The sequence below is a fragment of the Camelus bactrianus genome, chromosome 21, assembly GCF_048773025.1.
Source record: "Camelus bactrianus isolate YW-2024 breed Bactrian camel chromosome 21, ASM4877302v1, whole genome shotgun sequence".
NCBI lineage: Eukaryota > Metazoa > Chordata > Mammalia > Artiodactyla > Camelidae > Camelus > Camelus bactrianus.
The window spans coordinates 24,416,275-24,428,985 of NC_133559.1; the positions used below are offsets into that span (position 1 = coordinate 24,416,275).

At 35.9% G+C, this 12,711-nt stretch overlaps 1 protein-coding gene and 1 non-coding gene across 5 annotated transcripts in view; one reads left to right on the top strand and one right to left on the bottom strand.

The window, feature by feature from the left end:
* Window positions 1-12,711, top strand: part of RASAL2 (RAS protein activator like 2) — a 303,483-nt gene that overhangs the window by 29,135 nt on the left and 261,637 nt on the right. The window lies entirely within an intron of this gene.
* Window positions 3,705-3,776, bottom strand: TRNAT-AGU (transfer RNA threonine (anticodon AGU)). The gene has a single exon. It is a non-coding gene; the product is annotated as a tRNA-Thr (tRNA).

The following is a 12,711-nucleotide window of genomic DNA, read 5'->3' on the forward strand; positions in this document are numbered from 1 at the left end:
ACCTTTTGAGGAAATACCAAACTGTTTTCTATAGCAGCTGCACCATTCTGCATTCCGCCAGCAATGTATGAGGCTTCCAGTTTCTCTGAATCCTCTACAACCTGTATTTGCTCTGTGTGAGTGTTTTGTATAGCTATCCTAGTAGGTGTGAAGTGGTATCGCATTGTGGTTTTAATTTGCATTTTCCTGATTGCCAGTGATGTTGAGTACCTCATAATTTGCATTTTCTTGATTGCCAGTGATGCTGAATGCTTATTAGACATGCCTATGTCTTTTTAAGTGAAATGTCAATTCATACCTTTGGCCCATTTTTAAATTTTATTATCTTTTTATTATTTGATTGTATGAATTATTGATATATTCAGAATACAAGGTCTTTTAAAAGATATGCAGTTTTAAGGTATTTTCTCCCAGTCTGTGGCTTGTCTGTTTGTTTTTTAACGATCTCTTTTGAAGTGCAGAAGTTTCTGATTTTGGTAAATTAGAGTTTGTCAATCTTTTTATTTTATAAATTAAGCTCTTGGTATCATATCTCAGAACTCTTTGCTTAACCTAAAGATCATGATGATGTTCTATGGTTCTTTTAGGAGTTTTTGTAGTTTTAGCTCTTAAGTTTAGGTCTGTGATCCATTTGTAATTAAATTTTTGTGTACAATATGAGGTAAGAGTCTATACATTGCTTTTTTTTGTTTTTGGCATGTTGATATCCAGTTATCCTATCACCATTTGTTTAAAAAAATCTATCCTTTCCTCATCAAATGGTCTTAGCATCTTTGTTGAAAAACAATTGACTATAAGGTAATATTAGTAAATTTTTATATGTTGTATGCACATTGAAACATGCTTTTTTCTTTTTGATACCGGCACAGTAAGTTAGAGTAATTAAACTAAAATATTAAGGCTCATTATCAAGATATATATTTTAGAATTAAAATAAGTACTAGTATTATAGCCCTTTGCTTTTTATAGAATATGGACATTTGCATAATTGAGGAGAGAAAATCTTTATTTCAGATATAGACCAGGTCTTTTTCGTATTATATCCAAATTCAGCAGGGCAATTTGTAAAACAGGTGTAGCACATTTTAAATCATGACTCACATTAAGCGTGATTTATTTAAAAGACCAATCCCTAAATTTTTATTGTACTGTCATTTTGTAGAATGGATTTGAACAACAGGATGGGTTTTTCTTGAGGTTTGGAGGATGAGTACTATAACTGTATGATTTATATGTCTTTTATGTTGCTTTCATTCACCTTTCGCACTTTGGAAATTTAAATGATACTTTTACAAGAGTTTGATTGGAGCAGAGAAATGAAATCCGTGAGTTGAGTATAATTTGGTGTCTGTTATTGCTCAGTGCTTTGTTTGCCATCATCCTTCTTTTTCTGTGTCCTTTCTCTCTTACGTGTTTTGCTTCTTTTTTTTTTTCCACGAGGGCTTTTTTAAATGGCATGAATTGAAATGCCCGCCATCCGTCTCTCTGTGATCACTTTGGTCTCGTATCAGCCATGAATAAACCTGGCAGCTTTATGAACAGCAGGACGAACTTCATGTGGCATGTGTGCTAGGAAGGTACTTTTCTTTTCTTTCTTTTTTTTTCACATTGAAGTATAGTCAGTTTATAATGTTGCATCAGTTTCTGGTGTACAGCATAATGTTTTGGTCATACATATATTCCTTTGCATATTTTTCATTATAGGTTACTATAATATATTGAATACAATTCCCTGTGCTATACAGTAGAAACTTGTTCATCTATTTTATATATAGTAGTTAGTATCTGCAAATCTCAAATTCCCAAATTATCCCTTTCCATCCCATTTCCCCTCTGGTAACCATAAGTTTGTTTTCTATGTCTGTGAATCTGTTTAATCTGTTTCTGTTTTGTCAATGAATTCATTTGTGTCTCTCTTTTTTTTTCCTTTTTAGATTCCACATATAAGTGATATCATATGGTATTTTTCTATCTCTTTCTGGCTTACTTCACTTAGAATGATGATCTCCATATTGCTGCAAATGGCATTATTTTATTCTTTTTATTGCTGAGTAGTATTCCACTGTATAAATATACCACAACTTCTTTATCTGGTCATCTGTCAATGGACATTTAGGTTGTTTCCGTGTCTTGGCTACTGTAAATAGTGCTGCTATGAACACTGGGGTGCATTTTTTTTTTTTTTATAAACTGATGCTTAAAAAAGTGCCACTAGAAAACAGTTCCCTGTTGTTGGTCTTTTCTTTTTTCTTTCTTTCTTTTTTTTTTTTTTTTGCAGGGAGTGAGAGGGCATGTTTGGTGGGAAGAGTGGTAATTTTAGTTGCTTTATAACTTACTGTCTAACAAAACTTTGAAAATTTGTGTTATATGTAATTAGTTACTTTATTAGAGTTTTAATAAACATTCTGGGTGGGGCTCTTGCCCTGCTCCCTGTGAAAACCTTTTCATAGGACTTCTGTGAAAGAGAAAGTAGGGGGAACCCTCTGAGGTTTAGATAAGTTATACCAGTTAGGGAGTCCTTAGTCCTAGCTAAGTCTGACAAAGCCTTTTATATTTTCTCAACATATAAAGGGTATGTCATTTATTTTCAGATAATTATGTTCTTCATCAGTAATTGTCAAGTCGGGGAGAAGTGTGACAGGATCATGTGGGAGGGCCTTTTCTAAATAAATAGCTACCTGGCTCCCCAAGATTCTGATGAGTGTTGGGAAAGGAAAAAGGTTGAAGCAGGTGTTCATAGGAATCAATGTAAGGAATTTGTAAGGAATTTAATAATTGAGAGATTTCTTAATCCTTTATCTATTGCTGTGTAACAGACCACCCACCCTGCCCCAAATTTAGCAATTTAAAACACAATGAACATTTATTATCTCACACAGTTTTGTGAGCCAGAAATTCACAAGCCATTTAGCAGGGTTTTGAGCCAGTTAGCAGGGTTGTTCTGCCTAAGGGTGTCCTAACATTGTAGTTGAGATGTCAGCCAGACTGTAATCATCTGAAGGCTTGTTTGGGGCAGGTGGATTGGTCACTCACATGGCTGCTGTTAGGAGACCTCACTTCCTCACTGGCTCGATATTGGCAGGAAGCCTTAGTCCAGCCGAGTGGACCTCTTTGTAGAGCTCTTTGAGTGTTCTCAGGATGTGGCTGCTAGTTCCCCTCAAGGGAGTGATCCGAAAGAGGGAGCAGGGAGCAAGCTGCACAGTGCCTTCTGTGACCTAGTCTTGGAAATCACATACTGTCACTTCTGCCTTATTCTTTTTCTTAGAAGGGAGCCACTAAGCCAACCCACTGTCAAGGGGAGAAGAATTAGTTTTCATATTTCAATGGGAGGAATGCTGAAGAATTTATGGACATATTTTAAAACTAACATAGGGGATATAAAAGGAAACTGGTTTCTTTTTTCTAATATCTGGCATTTAAAAATATTTTGAGTCCTTCCATTGCAAGATAAATTATGGGTATATACCTATGTTAAAGACTCTACCCCTTAGGATTTTGTAGTCCAGTTGGGAAAGTTAGGCATGTATGTAAACAGTAAGAAACCAAGATAAAATAAATTTCCAGAGTACTTGTGAATTTTCTCAAATTAACTTTGCCTCAATATAGTTTCAATTTATTGTCTTAATTTTTATTTTTTGAAAAAATTTTGTTGGGGGGAGGTAATTAGGTTTATTTATTTTTAAATTAAATTTAATTTTTTAAAGTGGAGGTACTGGGGATTGAACCCAGGACCTCCTGCATACTAAGCACACACTCTACCACTGAGCTATACCCCCCCCCAATTTGTTATCTTTAATTGAGGAATGTAAAAAATCTTCCCTTCATTAAAAAAGCAACAAAATAACCTGCCATTCCTGAGTGTGTATTAGTTGAACTCTTTAGGAGAAACTCAGACATTCAGGTAATTTAATTAGTTGGCTTACCTATTATACCAAATATATGAAGTATAGAAGAGAAATAGCAGTATTTTAAGTATATCTTATGAACTTTTTGAGTCTCAGGAGAAAAAGCCATTGTTCCTTTAATGATCCTAGTAAGCTAATTGCTAATATAAAAGAGATGCAGATACCAAATGAGAGTTCTGAGTATAGTAAATTATCCAGACTGTCAGTTTATAGGTCTTTATGTAAACTTCAGTCCTTTTTGTAGTTTTGTATTTGATTAAACATTTCCTCCTAGTAAGATAGTTTCTGTTTAAATAAAGAGGCAATATAGTGCAGCAGAAAGATCGTGGGTTTGGGATTAGACAAATTCGGGCTTTAATCTCCGTTATATATTACCTTTGTGACCTTGGATCAGCTATTTAATCTCTGAGTCTGTTTCCTCATCTATGAAAATAGTACCAATCTCTGAAGTTTGTTGTGGTGATTAAATGGAAATCATGTGAAGGGTTGCCCCGTGTTTCTTAGATACTCAGTAATCTTATTTACCTTCATTTTACTCCTTTCTTTTAAAGAATGAAAAGACAAGGCAGTCAGAAAAGGTTTCCTTGAGGAGATGTATTTAAACTGAGGCCTTAGAGTCCAGCCCTGCGCAGGCAACGGAGATGACATGCACAAGGCTATAGGTGAAGATGAGCTTGACAGTTTAGTGAGCTCTTCAAAGACGTTGTGCCTGCACAGAGTGGGGATAAGATTGGAGAGGTTGGTAGGAGCCAAATCTTAATGCTCTTGGAGGTTGTGGCAAGCATTCATTTGTATTTAATCCTAAGTGTGGTGGAAGCCATTGGTGAGTTTAAATCCATAAGGACTGCAACTCTGATTTCCAAAAATTTTGAGACAGTGTGCTGCAGTTAATCCCAGAGAAGGAGTATATCTTTCTGTTATTATTCAGAATCTGAAAACCTAATGTTTGTTACTTGATTTCAAGATTTTTTTTTTTTCAAAATCCAATGAATAAAATTTTCTAGAGGGGAGCCATGTAGATTTATGATCCTTTCTTAGTAGAACATTTAAATTAACTGCAGAGATGATAGAAGTTCCCCCTCCTCTCTCTGTTTCTGCTCTTAGAATTTTTTTTTTCCCCTCTGTCCTCTTCCAATTACTGCATTTTTAAGGAAGTTAGGAATTGAACATTTGAAGTGAGTTCTGCTGTCTGTTCTGTTGTTTTTCTGTGAAGTGTTGCACAGTTTTTAGTGTTGGCTAAGCAGATTATCTGGAACACTTTGAAGACGCATATACTCCCATAGCCTTTTTTCTCTTCATGCTAACAACATTCTGTTACTATACATGTCTCATCTGGAATATGTACTAGGGAATAATATTGGGGATTAATTTATTAACCTCTGTTAACTTTGAAAGGACTTTACCTTTTATTTCACAGAATGAACACTCTTTTAGGCAGAGTGCTTTTAGGAAGAGTCAGCCTTAGATGCTGACTGATGCTTTCAAATAGTCAACTGTTTTGACTTTCAAAATGTTACCAAACTCAGGTTTGGCTTCTTGCTGCTTGAAAAGCCAATATTCAAGAGACATGTGCTGTTAGGGACAGAAAGTTTGCTTTATTCAGGAGGCCGGCAACCTGGGGAGATGGTGGATGTTCAGAAGCCAACTTCTAAGATTCTGCATAGACCATGAAAATTTTTAAAAGGAGAATCATTTAGAGAGGGGGTCAGAGGGTCAGTTATCTTCCAGTGTGTGCAGACTTTCTTCTGACTGGTTGGTGGTAAGATAGCAGGGCTGTGTTCCGGGAATCTTGGGTTAAGCCTGAAGTTACTGTGCTCCACCACCTGGATGTGGGCCCCAGTTCCTACTCAAAGGTATTGTTATGTATATTCCTTGAGGACCCTACCTCATTTGGCTGCACTGTTGTTCCTTTTTTGACTGTTCCTCTTTAGTTACTGCGTTCCCTCGCTTCTCTGATAAGCAACCATTTGAGTCTGCCCTTTGGAACTCAGGGATGGTCAAGGAGACTAAATGAAGCCTATTTCCTACAAAGGTCCGGGCAGGGGAGACACAGTAAGGATTTGTACCCAGGAGGGCCCCACAGAATCTTGCTCCATTTCAAAAATAGTCAACAGTAGAGTTAGGAATTTTTTTGAAATAATTTGTTTGTGACCAAAACATCATGGCTGTGACTTCATAATTTGGTTAAACCAATACCAAATACTCTTTAAGTAAAAATATATAATGTGTCTGTAGTAGGTACCGTTTTTTTCACCATTTCTGCCCTGGATTGCCAAACAGATGGCAGCAGAGATGCTCTCACTTCTCGCCCACTCCACACTTTCCAGAAGCACTCAGGAGGGAACTGGTGCTTTTCCTACCTTCTGGTAGCAGTGGAGAAGGAAGAGGAAGATGACTAATATTTAATCAGTCTTTAGTGTGTTAGGTAGTACTTAATTGTTTCATTTAATCCCTTTATTTTCATAACACAGGTGATATTCTCTAGCAACTGAAGTTAAGAGATTAAGTAACTTGTCCGTGGTCATAAACTTCTTAAGTAATGCAGCCAGGATGTGAACCCAGGTCAGTCTAATTCTAAAGCCATGTCTGTCCTTCCTTCTTTTCCATTTCCTTCCTTCCTTCTTTCTTCCCCTTCCCTTTTCTCTCCTCCTCTTTCCTCCCTCTTTTCTTTTCCCTCTTTCTTCCCTTCTCTTGTGTTTCCTTTCTTTTTGTTCCTGTCCTTTAAAAAAAAAACTTTTATTACTGTAGTCCAGGTGCATTGTTGAAACTTAAAAAATGTATAATTTATATTTTCTCAAGTATTTAGATAAGCAGAAAAAGTTAAATTCCCACCATTTAAGCCTACCATTGTCTGAACACTTAATGTTAACTTGCTTTTTATTCAGTTCTCTCTACATTTGAGTAAATTTTCATCTCTTTTAGTGATCCATTTAACCCCAAAATTCCTTTACAACTCATTTTTTGCAAACTGGTATCAGTCTGGTATCATGCATTGCATCTACTCATTATGTCCTTTAAATAAGTTCCCAAGTGCAGTCCTAAAGAATAAAGTCATTGGCAAGATTCAGTTGAGAGAAAGTTTACGTATTAGCTCCTAAAGCTGGTTAATATAAAATTTCTGTCACTCTTATGTTTTTGACAAATGTTCCACGTGAATGACAAAGTTAAAATTAAGGTTAACTATTTTTAGATATGTTAGTTAAGTATTCAGATTGTTGTAGGAATAGAAAAATGGTGATTGATGTCTGTCCTTGACTACACAGGGAGGAATCTGCTTAGAATCTGAAGATCTTTTGGGTGCCTTTATAGAAAGGGGAGAATAATAATTGATAACCATTCTGAAGACATGAGCTAATTCTCCTCAAGTTCCTTGACATTGTCAGATGAATGATATTATACACTCTTGAACCTGGCCGTTATCATAATGGTGGCTCTTTTATGCCTCATAGGGATATACCTCAAATGTAAGATTTTTTTCACAGAATACTTTTTCAGAACAGTGACATGAATTAGAACTGACTTTATCATGCATCTTCTCTCTGTAATTCATCACAGGCATCGCTGTGTTGGTCTCTTTTCAGAATGAGAGCTGTAGTAAGGTTCTGTCTATAAGCCATATAAACCCTGAGCAAGCAGCAGAACCTTTTTATTCCTTAGTTCCCGCATCTCTAAATGGGATGGAAATGCTGTATTTCCTTTGATTCTGAACTGCAAACTTTTTTTTTTTTAACGTTGTAAGTGCTCTGAAATCAGGATATATATTTATGATTGCCGTGTCTTACTGTCAGTCAGATGACAATACACATGAAGTTATTTGAAAATCTTTTGTTGATACCTTCTGGTAAGATGAGAGCAACCAGCCACCCTCATAGATTTGATGGTAGTACTTACCTCAGAGGATTCTTCTGAGGATTAAATTAGTATATATGTATAAAGCACTTAATACCTGACATCTATAAATGCTATATAAGTGTTAGCTTTTTTTTTTTTTTTTTTTGGTTTTTGTTGTTGTTTTTGTTTAGGGGAAGATGTAATTAGGTTTATTTTAACAGAGGTACTGACTGGGGATTGAACCCAGGACCTCGTGCATGGCTAAGCACACACTCTGTCACTCAGCTATACTCTCCCCCAGTGTTAGCTAGTTTTTAAATGTCTATTAAAGTGTGACAACTGTGGTTGGCTGGTTTATTTAGAATTTTAAGGTTATGTAATACCTTTCCACTGTGGAATACAAAACATTTTCTATTGGGCATTTTGAAAAAGAAAACTAAATTCCTTAATATTATAGATAAATACAAAGGAGAGAAGATTACTGAGCTTTTGAATTTTAAAAAGTAACTCCTTACCATTATTGCATTCTTCTTTCTGAGTACCAGTTTGGTACAGAGCTATAGACAAAATATTCTTTAGTTTTTACCAGTTGGAAAGTTGTCTGTGACAAGGGGGGGAAAAACAAGAAAGTTGTTTATTTTGGTGCAGTACTGTACTGTTCACTAAATCACATGAATATATGCTGTATTATAATTGTCATCAAAAGTTATCAATTGCCATGTTACACTTTTTTTTAACATAGATTTTTGCAGAATGGTTTTCTTTGTAGCAAATTAAAGTAGTGGTAAAATAGTCTAGACACCTTATTACCTTTCATGAGAATGAAATGTACACAGATTTTGCTGTTTTGTGATAAGATAGTGGAAGAGTACTCTTGTCAAAGTCCGAGCGCTTTACCAAGTACACTTATATGTACTTTGCTGTTCATAGCATTTTCCTTTTTGCATATGCCCTGTGTAAAGTGGACATTTTAACCTCCATTTTACAATACTGTAACAGGTTAAAGAGCTTATCACCTTAGTAATAAATGTCAGGATTTGAACCAATTCTACATTATTATTCTAAAACCTCTGAAAGCTGATTAAAGTTTAAAACTGAAATAGTTGGAGCCTCTCTTTTTAGACTAGATCAGTGCTCCACAACATTTTCTTCATTATCTCCCCCACCCAAGCCACCTGCCCCCAGCCTTTTAAAAAATATGCTTTATTTTTTAGAGCAGTTTTAGAGTTACAGAAACTTGTGCAGAAAGTACAGAGAGTTCCCATACCACCCCCCCAACCCTCCCCAACATGTGCACAATTTTGTTTGTCATTAGTGTGGTATATTTGTTGCAGTTGATGAACCAGTATCAATACATTATTGTTAACTAAAGTCTGTAGTTTAGGTTAGGTTTCACTCTTTGTGTTGTACAGTTCTATGGGTTTTGACAAATGCATAATATCACGTATCTATCATTATACTGTCATACAGTATAGCTTCACTGCCCTAAAAATGACCTGTGTTCCACCTCTTCATCCATCCTCCACCCTCTTCCCCCTGAATCCCTGGCAATCATTATCTTTTTACTGTCTGTATTCCTTTTTTCAGAGTAGTCTATGGTTGGACTCATATAATGTGTAACCTTGTCGAGCTGGCTTCTTTTACTTACTAATAGGCATTTAAGTTTTCTCCGTGTCTTTTTGTGGCTTGGTAATGTTTCTTTTTATTGCTGGATAATGCTCCACTGTATGGATGTACCACAATTTGTTTATACATTCAACTCTCAAAGGACATCTTGTTTGGTTCAGTTTTTGGCAGTTGTGTATTTGTGAGCTCTTCACCTGTTGGTCTGGAAAAGCAGTATTTCAAGGAGCCGTTTAGACTCCACCATGAAATTTTAATAATCTTAGATATCATGTGTATTTGTTTATGTGTTGTGGCCCTTTGGAAGGCCATCAACCATTTTAATAGCTAAAATTATTTTGTCTTCTTGGAATCACCTTTAAGGTAACTGTATGGACCACTGTGCTCAGCCGTTGTGTCAGTATCCCAGACAGCAGCAGAGAGGAAGGGGAGAGGGCCAAAAGACTCCAGTGTTCAGTTGAATCAATTACATAATAAGCAGCGTTCCCAGAAAGTCCCACACAACATTTCCACCTAATCTCATTAGCCAGAATTTAGACATGTGGTCATACCCGGCTATAAGCAAAACTAAACTAGGTGCATTGCTGCCTGAATAAAATTGGGGTTCTATTATTGAGGAAAGCAGAGAGAGTTTATATTGGATAGGAAAGTAGCATTCTCTACCACAGAGAGGGAAATAATAGTCTCTGTTTCTACTGGGATACAATAAGTAATTCTTAAAATTTTGTTGATTATTGCAAATTTGCAATAAATTAATGTTAGTCATCTGTTAGCAAGGTCTTTCTTGTAAATTCCTTATTGGAATGAGCACGGACGATTGCCTTGCACATTTATTCAGAGGGCTTTAAAAAGGCCCTTCTGGGAAATAAGACAGATTATACTTTGATTTTTCACTATAGAGAGGAATAATCTTTCTTGTTTTTACTCCTCAGAGTAAAAACTCCAGACTCAGGCTCTGGAGTCCTAAGGGGATTCTGACATTATCTTTCACAAATGGAGGTAGTCTTAGCACTGCAAGCTTTATTTAGCTATTATATAAATACCAGTTCTAGTCAGATTCCATTCTTCATTTTTCTGATGTTCAGAAAGAAAATCAGAGAAAACTTGGGGTGTATAAATTATTCTATGAGCCACTCAAAAAATATTAGCTAAGCCTATTTTTGCATGTAATCATGGTGTTTTCAAAGCTGTTGCAAGTTTTATTGATGAGATGCTTGGGAAACATGTTCCTGTCTCATTCTGTTATTCTTAGATGATTGAGCTGGAAGTGTTTATGCAGCTTTTATAATGGTGACTTATTGGCTGAGTATGTGTGCCTGCTGCTGTCTTTGGCATTTGAATAATGAATTAGCTTGTAGGTGGCCTTGAGAAGGGAATGTTATGAATGGATTTTGCCTACGCTTTTTTGGTAGCAAATTATATTTGCTGCAAGGTTGCTGTGCCATACCTTTATTCCTTCAACTATTACAAAGCTATTAATTTTCACAGTGATGGATGACAGTAACCTTTCCCACACCGACCTAGTCTCAGCATGGCGTAATGTCAGGCTAACCTGCAGGTGCAGATGTCTATATAAAGGCTTGGTGTGAATGCCAAAGTCACTTAGTGGCATAAAACGCTTGTTTTTAGCAATAGCCTTTGGCTGTTTCCAGTTTTCTTGAGATTGGTTCATTTGTTTCATATCACGCGGATTATTTATGAAGATGCAAATACAGCTATAATTAAATCTTTCTTTGAATTGGTTATGCCAAAGTAGATGCTTATGGTAAATTCTTCAAATTGTTTTATTTTGAACTTTTATATTAGGAGGATCAGATATTTTGTCTTCACCTTTACCTTCTATTCTGCTTTCCTCAAGTTTCTTTATATGAGCAGTAAAATGGGTAAGTAAATATGAACAAACTATTAAAATATGTATCAGCTCACAGGCTCCCTTTGGCAAAAAAGAAAAATATACAAGGAAAGATGTTTTTTCCCCTGGTGGTCTGAGATGCAGTAAGAGAACCCTGCTGTACACATACGTACACCTGGAGAAAGCCCACCTTACTGAGCGACCGTTTTCCAGCCTTGCCAGAAAAAGACTGAGTTGCTAGTCTACCATAAGCGTCTACACTGGAGTAACTGGTATTTCTCTGATGGTCTTTTTTTTTCCTTCACTCATTTTTTAAAAAGGGGTATAAAACCGTAAGTAAGGAATTAAAGAAGTAACAAAAAAGAGTAAGGCTTGGTAAACCACTTTGACTTTTAATTTTGACCCTTCAGGGACAAATTTCATATATATATGAAGGAAAACTGTTTAGTTACTGTCACCTAAACGGCGAATTTAAACACAATGATTTTTATCACAAGCATAATCAACAGGCTTAATATGGCTCATCTATTTTATTCTTTACTCTTTACTAGGTTACAGCTGAGAAATTTGGGGAGTTGTCCGTGGCCACTTAAAGCTATTACTGCACTTACATGAATATCGGCATGTAAATATATGGATTTATTTAGGCATTGTTGGAGATTACCACTGTAATTTTGCAAATTACATTTCCTTTTACTATAATTTTCTACTTACCTTCTGTTTCTCTAACCCGGGGAAAAACAGGACTACTGTGATAGGTGCTTGCTAGCTTGTGCATGCGTTTTCTCTCTGTTCCCCTCCTTTCATCTTCCCTTCCTTCTTTCTTTTAAATACAGGTGATTAAGTGTATTTCATTAGAGAGGGTTGTGCCATGTAAGATGATCTACACTAGTGTAAAAATGTCCTTGTTGAGCTAGGTCATTCTAGGACATAGGTATCTCTAAACTCTTCATTAATTTATGCGCTGCATAGTGGTATGAAAACTTAGAAGTCTTTCAGATTCCTAAGTTATGGAGAATAAGATAGGAAGAGTTTATGTTCTTTGGTACTTTTTGAGTATTTGCTGTATACAGGGAATATTGTAGGCACTTACTTGTAGGAGTTTTAACCTCTTAAGTAGCAGGCCAGAATCTGATTAAGTGCAACATGTGTCATAAAGTAGATTTTTTTGTTTCTGATTGCTGTACACATTGTCAATAAAAGAAACTAAAGTTTTTGTAGTTTTAATTCATGATTTCCCTTATCCTAAATATATCTGCCAGTGCTTCTTCAACCATGGCAGTCTTCCCCTTCTGCTTGTCATCTCTTAATTTTCTGTTCTTTGCCTAATGGTGTTTGTTGTCTTTGTCTTTCTACATATTTTGCCTTAATCATTAATTTACCTTTTTGACAAACGTTTTGAGTATCAGTTGGAGATTCCAAGTTGTGTCTGTGAGCCACATTGGAAACAAAGTAGTCATTTTGAAAAGGATGCTCTTCTTTCTTTGTATGAAATCACTT